Source organism: Saccopteryx bilineata, chromosome 2 (genome assembly GCF_036850765.1).
Source record: "Saccopteryx bilineata isolate mSacBil1 chromosome 2, mSacBil1_pri_phased_curated, whole genome shotgun sequence".
In the NCBI taxonomy this organism is placed as follows: Eukaryota; Metazoa; Chordata; class Mammalia; order Chiroptera; family Emballonuridae; genus Saccopteryx; species Saccopteryx bilineata.
The window spans coordinates 282,828,789-282,845,634 of NC_089491.1; the positions used below are offsets into that span (position 1 = coordinate 282,828,789).

The 16,846-nt window shown below is 43.6% G+C and overlaps 1 protein-coding gene across 4 annotated transcripts in view; it reads left to right on the plus strand.

The window, feature by feature from the left end:
- DNM3 (dynamin 3) overlaps nucleotides 1-16,846 on the plus strand; it is a 433,678-nt gene that overhangs the window by 65,808 nt on the left and 351,024 nt on the right. The gene's annotated exons all lie outside the window — the stretch shown is intronic.

The window sequence follows — 16,846 nt, forward strand, 5'->3', positions numbered from 1 at the left end:
TGATAACTTCGTTTTCATTTTTATTTCTTAGCAACTGGTGATGTTGAAATATTTTTTGTGTGCTTATTTGATGTTTATATTTCTTCTTTTGTGACTCTGCTGGAACCAGCCACTGTTCCAAGCTCCTTGGAGATAGAGCAGTGGCAAGGACAGGGACAAAGCCCCTGCCTTTCTGGGGATTTATAGTCTGGTTATATTATTTTTAATGTATAGAAATTTTAATCTTTATGGTTGTAAAACTAGACATGTACGTTTAACTAAAACTAAATATTTAGTACTTTTTATTTCTTTTTACAGTTCTTTTTATTTTTTAACATTTAGGTCTACATTTATCTGAAATTTTCCTAGTCTCCTTTATCTTGTATTACATTTCTACCACATCTATTTCTGGATTATTTTTCTGTCCTGATTGTGTTGATACCACAGTTTTACGGGTTTATACTTTGCTTTAATATCTATCCGCCAAGGTTATCTCCCTCCCCCTTGCTTACTGTTACTTAGGGATTCTTTCCTATTTGGGTGACAAAGTTTAGAATAGTTTTTTAAAGACAAAACTATTGCTGCTAGAATTATTTTAAATCTACAGAGTCATTAGAGAATATACTTATTTTTTTAAAGTCAAGTGAGAGGCAGGTAGGTGAAGAGATAGCCTCGCTCATTCGCCCTGACCGGAATCCCAGCAGCCCCCATCTGGGGCTGATGTTCTGCCTATTTGGGGCTGCTGCTCCATTCAGCAACTGAGCTATTTTAGCACCTGAGGCAAGACTATGGAGCCATCCTTAGTGCCCAGGGCCAACTTCCTCATTTGAACCATGGCTGTGGGAGGGGAAGAGGTAGAGTATAGGAGTGGAGAAGCAGATGGTCACTTCTCCTGTGTGCCCTGACCAGGAATTGAACCCAGAACTTCTACATGCTGGGTAGATGCTTTACCACTGAGCCAACCAGTCAGGGCCAAGAATAATTTATATTTTTAAAATATTCATTATTTTTTTCCAGTCCAGGCACCATGCAGTAGCCTTTCATTTGCTCAGATCTTGTCTGTATTTCTTAGTAAAATTATTGATGGTCTTTAATATAGTGTCCACACATTCCTAGTTAGGAAACTTCTATTTGTTTTTTTGTTTGTTTGTTTGTTTTTTCATTTTTCTGAAGCTGGAAACAGGGAGAGACAGTCAGACAGACTCCCGCATGCGCCCGACCGGGATCCACCCGGCACGCCCACCAGGGGGCGACGCTCTGCCCACCAGGGAGCGATGCTCTGCCCATCCTGGGCGTCACCATGTTGCTACCAGAGCCACTCTAGCGCCTGAGGCAGAGGCCACAGAGCCATTCCCAGCGCCCGGGCCATCTTTGCTCAATGGAGCCTTGGCTGCGGGAGGGGAAGAGAGAGACAGAGAAGAACGTGCGGCGGAGGGGTGGAGAAGCAAATGGGCGCTTCTCCTGTGTGCCCTGGCCAGGAATCAAACCCAGCCTCCGCAGGCTAGGCCGACGCTCTACCGCTGAGCCAACTGGCCAGGGCTCTATTTGTTTTTTGTTAACTTTGTGATTTGAATAGAATTTTTCTCCATTATATAATTTTTTCTCTCTTTCCCTTTCCTTCCTTCCTTCCTTCCTTCCTTCCTTCCTTCCTTCCTTCCTTCCTTCCTTCCTTCCTTCCTTCCTTCCTTCCTTCCCTCCCTCCCTCCCTCCCTCCCTTCCTCCCTCCCTCCCTCCCTTCCTCCCTCTCTTTCTTTCTTTCTCTCTCTCTCTCTCTTTCTTTCTCTCTTTCTTTCTTTCCTTTCTTGACAAAGAGTCAGAGAGAGGGACAGATAGGGACAGATAGACCGGAAGGCAGAGAGATGACAAGCATTAATTCTTTGTTGCAGCACCTTAGTTGTTCATTGACTACATTCTCAAATGTGCCTTGACTGGGGGCTACAGTACAGTGAGTGACCTCTTGCTCAAGCCAGCAACCTTGGGTTCAAGCCAGCAACTTTGGGCTTCAAGCCAGCGACCTTTGGGCTCAAGCCAGTGACCATGAGGTCATGTTTATGATCCCACGCTCAAGCCAGTGACCATGAGGTCATGTTTATGATCCCACACTCAAGCCAGCGACCTCGCATTCAAGCTGGTGAACCCATGCTTAAGCTGGTGAGCCCACACTCAAGCTGGTGAGCCTGCACTCAAGCTGGCGACCTTAGGCTTAAAGCCAGTGACCTTTGGGCTCAAGCCAGCAACCTTGGGTTCTGTCTGTGATCCCACACTCAAACCAGTGACCCTATGCTCAAGCTGGTGAGCCCTCATTTAAGCCGGCAACCTTGGGTTTCAAACCTGGGTCTTCCACATCCCAGCCTGACACTCTATCCACTGTGCTTCTGCCTGACTACTATATTTTCTAATTCCTCATTGCTGATCTGTGTAAGAGTTGCTCTTTTTACTTTTAAATTTTTAATTTACTCTACCTTTGACAGATTAAAATATTTTTAATTGCTTCCCTTGGGCATCTAGTTATAGAATCATTTCATCTGCATTTCTTAATTTGTTCAACAAATACTTACCATGCAAATACTGAGATGGCTGAGAGAAGAGCCTTATTTTGAACAGAGTATGAATAATCCCCTTTGCAGAGGAGATTTTTTTGGGGGGTGTTGACGTGGAAAATTTCTCGTACACGTTGAGTTCTTTTCAGAAGGCACATCACATGCTTCTTCCTCGCACCCTTGCCCACAGTCTCCTGGTTGTGTCCCTCCTAGGCCCCTACCATTCTTCTAGTGCTTCCATTAATTTGTGAGGATCGTATTTCTCCCCCACCTCTCTTCTCATGCAGAGGGGACTAGAAATTCTTCCCTCAGGGGAAACTTGAGTTCCCCACCATCATGCAGGAACCCCAGACTGGGGCCTTTGTATCTTAGCACTCCACTCTCTCTAACGCCAGCTGAGACCAAGGCTCATTTTCTTTTCACTCTGAGAGAACCATCCCTTGTGTGACTAGAGGCTTGGGTTGGTAAGACCAAGGGACAGTTTTCAGTGCATTGGGGCTTCCACCAGTGCCATGTGGTCACTGGTGTGGGCCAGCATCTAAGATCCGATGGTGCACCCCTCGTTCCATCTCGGTATCCAGTGACATCATGGCTGTTGCTTCGGTAGCTTCGGGTTGGCCATGGTGGGCGTATTTAGAGTATGGAAATTGGCAAATGCTATACACCAGGACTCTTTTCCCCTTAGGGTACCAGCTGTTACACACTTACCAGCACCCCACTGGGTCCCTCCCACTTGACGCTGATCCTGTTGTACGCTGATTAAATGGCACATCAGAGAGAAGGCAAACACATCAGAGTGTAATACTTGAGACAAGCTACTGGGTGTGCTGAAAGTGTCGCTGCTGTCAGAGGCGTCCACTGGGAATTCGAGATGCCTTGTCCCCCCGAAGGACAGATGGTTTCTTAAGACATCAGAATCCAAGTTACTGGTTTGCAGTAGAAGTCACTGTTAAGGACTTACAAAAGTGCAGCCAGAAGTCGTGGGGAAGGACAAGTGGTTTTGTCTCCTGGAGAACTTTACGATGTTAAAATGATTCTCTAGATGCGATTCCACTGCCTCACTCTCCTTTCTGTCAGTGACATTAGTGTGAGAAACGAAGATGTTAAAAGTCAAATTACGAAATGGGTAAACTGAAGGTAATTGTTCAAGTCACGGAAGTTCTTGGTAAAGGAGACCCTTGCAGCTGCCCCCTTTCACGCCTGTCAAATACGTGACTCATTCATTGAAATCTCTTCTCCCGTGTTGGAATTGCATTTACTGCATAGTGTCACGTGTGTCCATGTTTTGAAAGTTACATCTGACTTGTCATGTACTAGGGCATGGTTCCTGGTTGGTATTTTGGGTCCTTGAGGGACTGCCTATAAATGACCATTTTAATGAAGATGCTCAGTGTTAGAAGACTCATGCAGGAGGCTCTGGATCAGTCACAGGTTGGGGCGGAGACAGGCCAGGCAGCAGGGCTGAGGAGTGGCGAGACTGGTGAGATGGGTGATTCACCGGGTTCTGAGCAAGGAGGTGCACACCGGGCCCTCACATCAGCACGGAGGGCCTTGTGAGACCGTGTGGGACAGAGCGAATGGTCTTAGAGGAGATTGCTTCCTCCTATACCAGTCAGGGGATTTTTAGAGAAAAACGTCACCTTTTTTGGGGGGGGGGCACTTAAAGAAGTTTGTCAATTTAGTTAAGACTTTAAATCCTGATTTATGTACAATGTCCAGGACATTTTTTTCTACACTCATAGATTAGACTGAGACTTGTTAGTGAAAACAGTCAAGTCTTATTTTGAGTAACAACATTGGACATATTTTAAAACTACAGATCTCATTTTGTTTTACATTTAAATACCTGCATGTAATTAAAATTGATATTTTAAGTGTGATGGTCTGTGTTTTTGCAAGGGACTCAATGTTTATTTTCTTTTCATTTGTTACAAGTTAACCTCATAGCAAAAACAAATGTGATTCTGGAAACATTCTTTCTTAACTACAGCTTTGACCTTGTTCTGGTCCAGTGCTGCCTCCTGATTGCTTTCCACCAACTGGGAGGTTACCACACCGAGCGCAGAATCATACTTTAAAGTCCCTTAGATATACTTATTTTGAAATTTTCATGTGCATAAGATTCCTGGAGATTCCTGAGCATCACCTGCAGAAGTTATGGCTCAGTAGGTCTGGCGTAGGGTCCAGGTTGCTGCATTTTAAAGGACTCTGGCCAAGTAAAACGTTCTCTAAAGCTGTTGGTCTCAGAGTCACACTGTGAGAAACACTCATAATGTTTCATCTATGTAATTCTTTCATGGTTGTTCTCTCTCCTTTTTCTGAGTTCCTTTCCTCCTCTTTTTTTTTTTTTTGTGACAGAGACAGTGAGAGAGACAGAGAAAGGGACAGATAGGGACAGGCAGACAGGAAGGGAGAGAGATAAGAAGCATCATTTCTTCATTGCGGCTCCTTAGTTGTTCATTGATTGCTTTCTCATATGTGCCTTGACTGCAGGGGTGGTGGCTACAGCAGAGCGAGTGACGCCTTGCTTAAGCCAGAGACCTTGGACTCAAGCCAGCAACCTTGGGCTTCAAAGCCAGTGACCTTTGGGCTCAAGCCAGCGACCATGAGGTCATGTCTAAGATCCCACGCTCAAGCTGCTGAGCCTGTGCTCAAGTAGGATGAACCCGTGCTCAAGCCGGTGACCTTGGGGTTTCGAACCTGGGTCCTCTGCATCCCAGTCTGATGCTCGCTCTATCCACTGTGCCACCACCTGGTCAGGCTCTTTCTTCTTTTTAATAGCTGTTTTTGTTGAGGAATTACCTAGTATTTAAAATGTTGTCTAAATATTTGCTCATGGAGCCTTTATGCAGTCCACACCCCGTGTTTTGACCAGAGCCGGTCGTCATTCAAGGCTGACGTGGATTCCCTGCTGCTGCCCGGGCGTTTAGCTTGGGCTCCAGCACACTGGGCCCGGGCATTTCAAGAGCCTGAGAATCTTTCCCCCTCACCCCCAGCTGTTGTACCCCAGCTTTATTTATATATAATTAACATAGAACATTGTGTAAGTTTAAGGTGTGCAATGCAATGCTTTGATATACGTATAGCTGAGGATCTCCATGGACTGTCAGAGATTGAGATTCTGATAACCTCTAGTTTTGTTGTTAGGCAGCAAACTAAACTCCCAGGTAGAGGACAAACCATCCAGGTGAAATATTCATAACAACAAGTGTGTATCCACTCATCTCTCAGAGCTGGAGTCTCCCTCCATTGCCGATAAATTCCAGGATTTCCCATTGACCTTACGGAATGTCACATAGTTACCAAGCATATAATTTTAATTCAGGAAAATATAACTCTCAAAAAATACATTAAACGATATTTGGTGGGGGAGTTGGACAGTGGTTTGTTGGGTTTTCCGGGAGATTTGAAGGTCGCTAGTGTGGAAGGGATCCGTCTCTCTGGTGGATGCTTGAGGTTACTATTCCTTGAGTATCGGACGTGATGTAATAACGAACTGAACTTCCCAAGGTCCCAGCTGGGACAACCTTCACATTAAATGGATAGAGATGTAGAGGTTGCTTACATGTATTAAGGTAAGACTGTACAAATATTCCCACACTTATAATCTATTTCATCGAGAGGTCAAAACGATTTTCTTTCAGAATTCTTATAAAGCTTGTTTTTGAGAGGGAAAAGGTAGTCTGTGCTATCTGTGACTTTCATCCAGACCTACTTTAGATCTGGTTTCTTTTTCAGGTAACTGCTCTTTTAACATTCTTATAACTGAAGAAATTCAACTTGTTTCTATTTTATACTTGGTTAGTCTTTATTCTTTCTAGTTTTCTGTCTCTCACCTTTCTATCTTTTCTTTCTTTCGACAACATTCTGAAACTTATTTTCACCATGTTTTTTTTGTTGCTATTTTCTTCTTAGCTTTAAAATTGAGTATACATTTATTAATAGACTTAGAATTTTCAGTCACTCAATTATGTACCTTCCAATACGAAGTGCAGAGTAACTGTCGCTCAACTCTCAAAATTTTGAGAACAGTCTAGAAACTATTCTAAGTGAACCTGACCCAAGTTTTATTTCTTCACAGTTAGATGACTGCCCTTGAACACCAAATACATTTCTGTTTAGGGAGGAAATTATTGAATTAAAGGTATTATATTTGTCCTGAAAGGAAATGAAGAAATAATATTTTCAATGAACTTACCACTCCTGAGTGTGAGGTTAAGATGACTTGTGTTGGTGATAATTTGTCTCTATTTTATTTATTTATTTATTTATTCATTCATTTATGTCTTTATTTTGAAAAGGTATTGAAGGTTGTGTCTGCCTTGAGTTTCCAATCCAAAAATTATAGTTCTCTGACCTTCCATCTTTTTGGTCCATCTAATGTCTGCTCCAGAATTATGTCTGCTTAAAGAGGTTAGATGGAATGGAGATATCAAGTTCCTTCATTTGGGGACTTTTCTTTCTTTCTATCCCTCTCCTTGCTGCCAATTTTAAAAAAGAAATGGGTTGTCTTGAAATAACTGATATTGAAGAGGATTGAAAGACAGGCTGTGGAGTTGTTGCTATCGACTTTGATCTGAGCAGAGAAGATGTGATTTTTAGTGCCCAATGAATAGGCTTGTTAGATATCATGCTCTTGGCTGTAGTCAGCTAGCAGTTAACTTCCTACCTTCCCCTTCCACTCTCATCATTTCTTCTTGGGCTTCTAACAGGAACTGTAGATCTCAGGGATTGGCTGAGTTGGAATAGCCTGGAATGCATTTTCTCTGCCCTCTCCCCCTCTGTGGGGCCTCTATCTGTCCCACTGCCACAGACTGCATCCTCATCCTCCATGAAACTCTGACGTCAGTATGCACTTGACCAGCAGGGCAGGACGGGTCATCTCATCTGTTGAAGGCTAGATAGCCTACAAGGTTAAGAGACTGGTTTTCCCATTGTCCAAACAGCATCCTAACAGACCCAAGTTGAGCTACTCTGCTGGCTTACCATGGCGGTTTTGTATTAACCAAAGGTGTTTAGTTTACAATGGGAACTAAATTCACATTAAGTACTTTTCAAGTGCTTGTGTTCATTTAATAACAGTCTCCTGTGAGTCAGGTGGAATTTCTTCTCATTGTTTTCCCAAAGTGTATGTTGGCTAAATTTTTATCCTCATGTTTTTTCTTTCATTCATTCATTCATTCATTCATTCATGCAACAGATTTTGAATGCTCACACTGTGCCACACAACAGAGAAGTTGCCAGTTTGTGTCCTGTATACAATGTTCCTTCAGTTGTTTTCCTGTTGCTTTATTTTGTCTAAAGACATCTAGTATTTTTTTAACCTCTGCATAAATCACAGACCTGGATGGAATTGTCGCTCTCACTTGACTTCAGTCTTTATTGTTCCGTTAGGTAGGAGTTTGGGGCCATGCAGTACTTTACAAGTAATGTGATTTGCGGCCCAAATGGCAAAAGCAGTCTGAGACTTTCTGTCCTTCGGAGGGTCTCAAACCTAAGGCATGTCAGTTGCGATTTTCATTTTAAATATCTCCATGCTCTTGTTCCTCTCATTCTTTGTCAAAACCCTCTTCTCCTGACATGCGCATGCTGTTTCTGACTCTCGCCCTTGTATTAGTTTAACAGTTTTATTTTGCTATGTGCATGTCTACCAGTGTCAGTATTAGATTCGGTGTGGGCTTTCCTTGACCAACTGCAGGGTGCAGAGTAAGCATAAGTGCACTTAAATATAGTGCAGTCTCTTGATTTACAAGATGGGCACAATCTTGAGATGTCTCAATTGTTTATTATTGTCTAAATTTTTGTTAGCCTTTTACATAAAATTTTAAATTATTCTATGTCTATTCTATTGAGATAGGTAAATTTGGGTGTTTATGAAAGTAAATGCGTAAAGGATACTTATTCAACAGTTTAGGAGCACCTTCTTTCTTCTCCTGTAAGAGCTGTTTTGCCAGGCGGGGCTCGTGGTTCCTGTGGTGCAAGGGGCTGCCTTTGGACTAAGATTTCATTTCTTCTCTTTATGCTTATAGCCTCATCCTCAGCTTCAAAAGAATTGTAATGAATAGCACCTGTGTGTGTGTGTACATGCATGTGTGTGCTCTGCTGTTTTTAGATTAATTTATCAGAGCGGGTTTTGTGTGTATGTATGTTGGGGACAGAGATGTGCAGTATCTTACCCAGGAAGACTCCTTATTTGACTGGGCTTAGCTATTTGTTTTTAAAATATATAGTAAATACATTTAAAAAATATTTTATTTATCCATTTTAGAGAGGAGAGATGGAGAGAGAGAGAGAGAGAGAGAGAGAGAAAGGGTGGTGGAGGAGTAGCAGGAAGCATCAACTCCCAAATATGCCATGACCAGGCAAGCCCAGGGTTTCGAACCGGCAACCTCAGCATTCTAGGTCAACACTTTATCCACTGTGCCACCACAGGTCAGGCTGAGCTTCACTATTTTGAAAAGTATTACTTATCATTTCAATGTTTTTAATTTCATGATAACAGGCTGAGTAAAATCAGTATTTCATAGCAAATCCTGACCTCTTTTATTTGACTTCACTTTTAAAAGTTGATCAATAATTGTAGGTCTGTTGGTAACAATAACTTAGTGTTTATGTAGAATTTTAAGATTTATCTAAGATAACACAATAAAGTAGTCAAGGAAATTAAATTGGGTTTTGCTTTTTTGTTGTTGTTGTTTTGTCTCAACATGCTATATCTGTGTTCATTTTTTTTCCTCCTTGTGTTTATCTCATCTCTCCTAGGAGCCTGAATTTTGTATCCTCTTAGCACCTGGAAAGCCTTTCTAGGAGCACTGGATAAATTCATTTACACTCAGATACAAGTAACTGATACAGTTTCAAGTATTTACATCCAAAGGTCTTTCCATTTTAACAGCAGAAAATGAGAATCCTTACATGATAGAGATTAATCTGTACTAGTCGAACCTTTTGTTAACCTGTTTGTCTTCAGCCTGTTGGAGCTTTTTTAAGCTCTTAACATTCTGCCACCTGAGTGGCGCCAGCCACACTTCTCCCCAACGTTAGCGCCTTAAGGTAATTTCATCTTCAGTGAGTTCAGTGCTTTATAAATTATTTCTAATCTTTAAAACATTCTTCTTGTAGGGAACAGACAGCATCTCCATCTGTTTGACAGCTGATGAAACAAACACAACATTTTAGAGCAGTAAAATAACGTATTTGACAACATTTGGAGAAGCATTCATGCATTACACAAGCAAAAAAAAATTTTTTTATGGGTAAATTGCTGCCGACCTGACAATTTAAGCAGTCTCACTAAATTTTTAATCGAGGTGATAATTTATAATGGATAAGGGAAGTGGGAGAAGTTTATACTGACATGTCGTAAGAATCAGCTGGGCTAAGAATTCTGGTATTTCTTTATTCAAGTGCCCAATTATAGTGTCGTGTTGATTTTTTAGGGTTCTGGGTGTTTGGGTGTGGACGGGTAATGTGGTGGACTGGCAAATGCCTGACACCAAGGTGAAAATGTCCGTGTTGTGTGTGTAAGTTCCTATCTGCATGAGCGCCTCACTGATGAGGTCACTTCTGGAGAGAAAAAGGAAGGTTGCTCTCCACTGATGACACGGGTAGTTGACAGAAGCAGAGCCAACAGAAACAGCCCTGAGCGTCCTGGGTCCTGCAGGGAGCCCTGTCCACAGACTTCCTCAAACAGATGAGTTTCCTGAAGGAGCCGGATTCCTAATGGTAATCTGACCAAAACACCAAGCGACTCCTGTGGTTACAGCAGAATCCAGGAAAGGAAGTAGTAAGGTCAAGATTTGTCAACTACAACTCAGTTATGAAAACGATTCTATTTCCTAGTATTCAGGCATTCAAGAGCTCTGAAAGAATGCATATTATGTGACTTCCTCAATTATGTAATTTGTTTAGGTGTATTGGTTAGGAAGTAAAACTATAGTAGCCTCACTTAGATTTTATCTGATTTTTATATTTAAGAGATTATCATTATTACTATTAATATTTTTCTTTTTTCTTTAAAAAAATTTTTTTTTATTCATTTTTTTTAGAAAGGAGAGAGAGAGGTAGAGAGAGAGAGAGAGAGACAGAGAGAGAGAGAGGAGAGAGAGACGGGGGGGGAGGGAAGGAGCAGGAAGCATCAACTCTCATATGTGCCTTGACCAGGCAAGCCCAGGGTTTTGAACAGGCGACCTCAGCATTTCCAGGTCGACGCTTTATCCACTGCGCCACCACAGGTCAAGCCTATTTTTCTTTTTGGAAGAGAAAAGCAGACCCTTGCCAGTGGCTCAGTGGGTAGAGTTTCAGCCTGGCAGGTGGATGTCCTGGGTTCAATTTCTGATCAGGGCACACAGGAGAAGCGCCCATCTGCTTCTCTCCCCCCCTTTCTCCCCCTTTTTTCCCCCTTCCCTTCCCACAGCCAGTGGCTTGATTGGTTCAAGCATCGCCCTGGGCACTGAGGATAGCTTGGTTGGTCTTAGAGTGTCAGCTTCAGGCACTAAAGATAGCTTGGTACTTGAGTATCGGCCCCAGACAGGGATTGCCACCTGGATCCTGGTTCAGGGCACATCTGGGAGTCTGCCTCACTATCTTCACTCCTTTTACCTAAAGAGAAAGGGGGGGGGGATTAAAGTTACTTAGAAACTCAAATCACTTAATTTTTTTAATTACAGGGAAACTTTAAGAATTTACTGATCTCATGAAATAAATAGCTGCCCATTCATAAATTATTAGTATGGGAGCCTGACTAGGCAGTGGCACAGTAGATAGATTGTCAACCTGCGATGCTAAGGCCCTAGGTTTGAAACCCCAAAATCATTGGCTTGAGCATGGGCTCATCCAGCTTGAGTGCGGGCTCACCAGCTTGAGTGTGGGGTGGCCGGCTTGAGTGTGGGATCATAGACATGACCCTATGGTGGCTGGCTTGAGCTCAAAGATTGCTGGCTTGAAGCCCAAGGCTGCTGCTTGAGCCCAAGGTTGCTGGCTTGAGCAAGGGGTCACTAGCTTGACTGGAGCCCCCAGTCAAGGCACATATGAGAAAGCAATCAATGAACTACTAAAGTGACACAACTACAAATTGATGCTTCTCATCTGTCTCTCTTCCTGTCTATCTGTTTCTCTGGCTTAAAATAAATTATTAATATGGGAAGTTGTGGAATATATTATAAATATTGTAAGATATTGCTAATTGTACCAGTAATAGAAGCACACTGAAGTGTGCTTCTACCAGTACTTCATCTGGTGGTGCTGAATGTGTGAATAGAAATGTGAGGCAGGGGCTCTCCGTCCAGGGACAAGGACCTGTGGTTTACCCAGGGTGGAGTGCAGGGTGGCGCTGTCCCTGGAGGCAGGAGGAGGGATGGCGAATAAGCACATGGAAAGATGCTCAGCATCCTTAGTAGGGAAATGCCATTACGAACAGAAGACAGCGTTATTACACATCCAGTAGAATGTGCAGAGTGATGAAGACTGACTGTACAGGGTGCTGACAAGGACCTAGAGAGTCTGGGGCTCCCGTCCACTGTTGGAGTCTAGTGTAAAATGCTGCAGCCACTCCCCAAAACTGCTCACAGATGGTACTTTCCAACTTCCATGGTGGTGTGAGCCTATTCCTCATAATAAATCCTTTCTACACATCCATCTCTATCTTATTGGTTGTTTCTCTGGAGAATCTTGACTAATACAATTGTATATCAGTTACACCTCAGTAAAGCTGTTAAAGATATCACGTGTCCATCTACCAAATTGCTCTGAGTTTGTGGCCTCGTCTCATATATAGACTGTTGCTTATTTAGCGGTTCGGGGACAGGAGGATGTGCCGTCCCATCCTGCTCACGCTTTGATTTATGTGCTGTTTCCCAAAGACATTAGGTAATAACCATGATGTGACTAATTATCTACACACTTTCCACAAAGACACTGTAAGTTCTACTAGAATCATATTTGCTGAATCTTTAGTTCAAAGAATAAGACATGGTGGTTCTCTATCGGGAGTAATGATCCTGGTGAATGATGTGCTATTCTGCTTTTACTTAAAACATGACCACTACTCTGAAAAACAAACAAACAAACCCAGTCTTGATCAAGGCAGGGAAGTGTTGCAGATCTCACCTCTCTGCCTGTTTTGATGAATGCGGGACTTGGTGCCTACTCGGTTATCTGCGGCTCAAGTATAATAGAGGCCGAACTCTGAAATAGTGCACAGGCAATGCTTCGCACCTGAAAAGCCTCATTTGTTGTCTGTGTGCCTTTCTGTTCCTGAAACGTGCGAATGGGCGCCGAAGTGTTAACTTACTTGTGAAGAAATACATTTCCGAATACCCAGGTTTGTGAAGAAGTGGCCTTTTCTGCTTAGGCAGCAAAACTCGGTGTCAGTTAATGGTCTTGCTGATTTACCAGGTGACCTTGGCCGGTACAGAGGGTAGTTGGTCTTCAGTTCTCTGAAATGAGATGTCCTGAGCACAGTACTGCATGCTGACACCGAGCCCTGAGGCTGTAACCTCCGGAAGCAGTTCTGCCTTCCGTCTGGCCAGACTGTGCGGTCTCCCTTCATAAAGGCCTTCTTGTGCCCCATATGTCCTGTTGTACCACGCAGCGATGCCTAAGTGGAAGGATGACATTAATATCCTGAAAAATTGGATGTCCTCTAAAGCTAGTATACAAGACTTGAGATTTTCATACTTATTATGGCATGTGGTATTAGTGGCAGGTGTACAGCCCCGTGACTAGACATTTATATCAATATAACAAAAGTGATCACCTGGAGAACTCTAGTACCCATCTAACACCATATATTATTTAAAAAAAAAAAAGATTTTCATGCTTTTACAAAAAAGATTTAAAATGTGTTTTCTGTTCCCCATGCCAGCCGGGACTCTCTGTTTACTTGACATATCACCACATACATAGGTCTTGTGTAGTTTGCCCAGTACTTGCCTGGCCTGGGGGACATATGGTTGACGTAGAAGCCATAGCTTCTTTTTTTTTAAATTTTATTTATTCATTTTAGAGAGGAGAGAGAAAGGGAGAGAGAGAGACAGAGAGGGAGAGAGAGAGGAGAGAGAGACAGAGAGAGAAGGTGGGGAGGAGCTGGAAGCATCAACTCCCATATGTGCCTTGACCAGGCAAGCCCAGGGTTTCGAACCGGCGACCTCAGCATTTCCAGGTCGATGCTTTATTCACTGCGCCACCACAGGTCAGGCATAATGCCATAGCTTCTGTAGTGGGATACACGGGCAGCACTGACAATTCAGTGCTAGGCTGCAGGGCCATGAAGGAGATCAGGGAGGAAGAGTTGTTGGACAAGGTGCAGCAGAGGCTGGGATCTGACAGACCTCAGGTAAAGAAAGGGCAGGCTGGGTGGTTTGCAGGCAGAGGACAGAGTTCTAGTTAGGTCTGGAGGGCAGAATACCCCAGAGACAGTGGGCAGACCTCTCCTTCCACGCTGGTGATGAGATTGACTCTGTACAGGGCGAGGCCAGGTTAGCGAGAACATTGGAAACTCAGTAGGGAGTTTGGGATTTTGTGATGCAAGGCAGAAAGCCATTGTAGATTTCTGAGCAGGGCGGTGTCCTGTGTAAAGAAAAACAGTTCAAGGATCTCATCTGGAAGAGTTACAACAATACAAGCTCAGGGCAGTGGGCATGTGTTTTGCCTAAAGTATAAACAGATCATTTACAACTGCTTAGGTATTAGTATTTACCCCCCTCAGCCTTCAGAGTTCCAGTCTATCTTCCCAGTCTCCTTTTCTTTTGTGTTATTCAGTCAACCTTCTATTTTAGCAACAGTAGGCATGGCATTTCTCAGGCTGTGTTCTCTGTCTGGAGTCCCTTCTGTCGTCCTCTCTTCCTGACACACTTCTGTTCTCGTGACCTTCAGCTCAGATGCCACCCCTGCCACAAGCCTCCTCCCGCCTCCTCCTCCCCTGAATTATCTGTGCCTCTCCTTATATTCCATGGACCCCAGCATAGACTTCTCTGGTGATGCCCATCACATTGTTCTGTGGCTCGGTGTTTAGCTGACTGTCTCATCTAGTATTCAGTGAGCTCCTTGAGGGCAGAGGCCGCTATATTTTATGCCCAGCACCTATGAGTAGCTCCTGTAATATGGTTGCCATTTGTTTATATGCTTTTGAATGAATGGGTGGGTCTCTCTCCATCCCCTCCGAAGGCTGAATCCAAGGACTTGCAAGATCCCACCCAGTCTAAACTTTAGTGTGTGAAAATACGGTTTACAATTGTATTCCATGAAAAGCTAATGATGTAAAATTTGGTCCATGGAACTTAAATGGAGAGACCAGGAAATCCATTGGCTATTTTGAAGAGAGTTACTTTGTAATGTGAATCATCAGATGACCTACCCAGTGGCTCCTTTGCTGCCTTAGAAGGCAAAGGACGTTCTACGACCGGAAGAGGGCTACGTCTCTACGTTTTCAGATCATGATTCTTTTCTCAGAGGGAGCTATAACTTCCGTTCCTCGTCATTAAAGGTTCTGATTTTATTGCCAACATAAGAATAAAGTACTTGGCCCTGGCCGGTTGGCTCAGTGGTAGAGCGTCGGCCTGGTGTGTAGAAGTCCTGGGTTCGATTCCCGGCCAGGGCACACAGGAGAAGCGCCCATCTGCTTCTCCACCCCTCCCCCTCTCCTTCCTCTCTGTCTCTCTCTTCCCCTCCCGCAGTCGAGGCTCCATTGGAGCAAAGATGGCCCGGGCACTGGGGATGGCTCCTTGGCCTCTGCCCGAGGCGCTAGAGTGGCTCTGGTCGCAGCAGAGCTATGCCCCAGAGGGGCAGAGCATCGCCCCCTGGTGGGCAGAGCGTCACCCCCTGGTGGGCGTGCCGGGTGGATCCCGGTCGGGTGCATGCGGGAGTCTGTCTGACTGTCTCTCCCCGTTTCTAGCTTCGGAAAAAAAAAAAAAAAAAAAAAAAAAAAAAAAAAAAAAGAATAAAGTACTTTTCTCTTTATTTATTCTTTCATTTAGAGAGGTAGTTATTATGGCTTTTGGTAAGAAATGGCTGATTTCCGTAGACATTTATATAATAGTTTTTTGGGTTTTTTTTTTTTGGAAAGAAGGAATTCAGAGCTTTAAAACATTCAGATTCCCACCAAATAAAAGTTGCCATAGAGGAGATGGTCTTTTCTTTAGTTTGTATTAGACGCAAATATCTATGTTTATGCCTTCATAGTTTTGGAAGATGTACCGTATTTCCCCATGGAAAAAGATGCAAACTTTTCTGAAAAATTTGGGGTCTAAAAACTGGGTTTGTCAGGCCCTGGCCGGTTGGCTCAGCGGTAGAGCGTCGGCCTAGCGTGCAGAGGACCCGGGTTCGATTCCTGGCCAGGGCACACAGGAGAAGCGCCCATTTGCTTCTCCACCCCTCGTTTCCTCTCTGTCTCTCTCTTCCCCTCCCGCAGCCAGGGCTCCATTGGAGCAGAGATGGCCCGGGCGCTGGGCATGGCTCTGTGGCCTCTGCCTCAGGCGCTAGAGTGGCTCTGGTCGCAATATGGCGACGCCCAGGATGGGCAGAGCACCCCCCCCTGGGGGGCAGAGCACCGCCCCTGGTGGGCGTGCCGGGTGGATCCTGGTCGGGCGCATGCGGGAGTCTGTCTGACTGTCTCTCCCTGTTTCCAGCTTCAGAAAAATGAAAAAAAAAAAAAAACACAAAAAAACTGGGTTTGTCTTATACAGTGGTTGTAGATGTTTTACTTGCATCTCCCACTTTTTCACGCTTGTTGAGGAGTATGAATTCTATGATCAATAAAACTTGAGTTCAATAACTTTATGTAATAATTTTTTTCCCCATATTTTGGGCCCCCAAATTAAGGTGCATCTTATACATGGGGTCATCTTATACGTGGGGAAATATGGTATTTCTTTCAAACATTGTATGCCAGCTGAATGTGTTGTTTGCAGTTATCTATAGGTCCCAAACTTGGCTGTTATTTTTTCCTTTGTACTAAATGCTATATTTACACCTTCAGTGGTGATAATTATTTATGGTTTTAGAAGTTTAGGCAAATTATCTTGCACTTTCAATAATGATACCAGTTACCTGACCTTTCAACAGAGGAGAACTTAGGAAAGCACTCAGTATCCCTGATGCGCAATTCTTTATTTTTATTCACAATACCTTTCTGCTTCCTCATTTTTCTTAAATTTAACTTAGAGGAATGCTAATAACCAGGAACGATGCTGACAAGAGATGTGGTTCTGAAAGAAATAGTTTCGGAATAAAAAGCATGGGACCCCTGTAAAGGTTCTGTTTTCATTTTCTTTGGGAAAGTGCGGGGTGAGGCTTGTTGTGGACACCATCCCTTTCCATGCGTTTCCCTT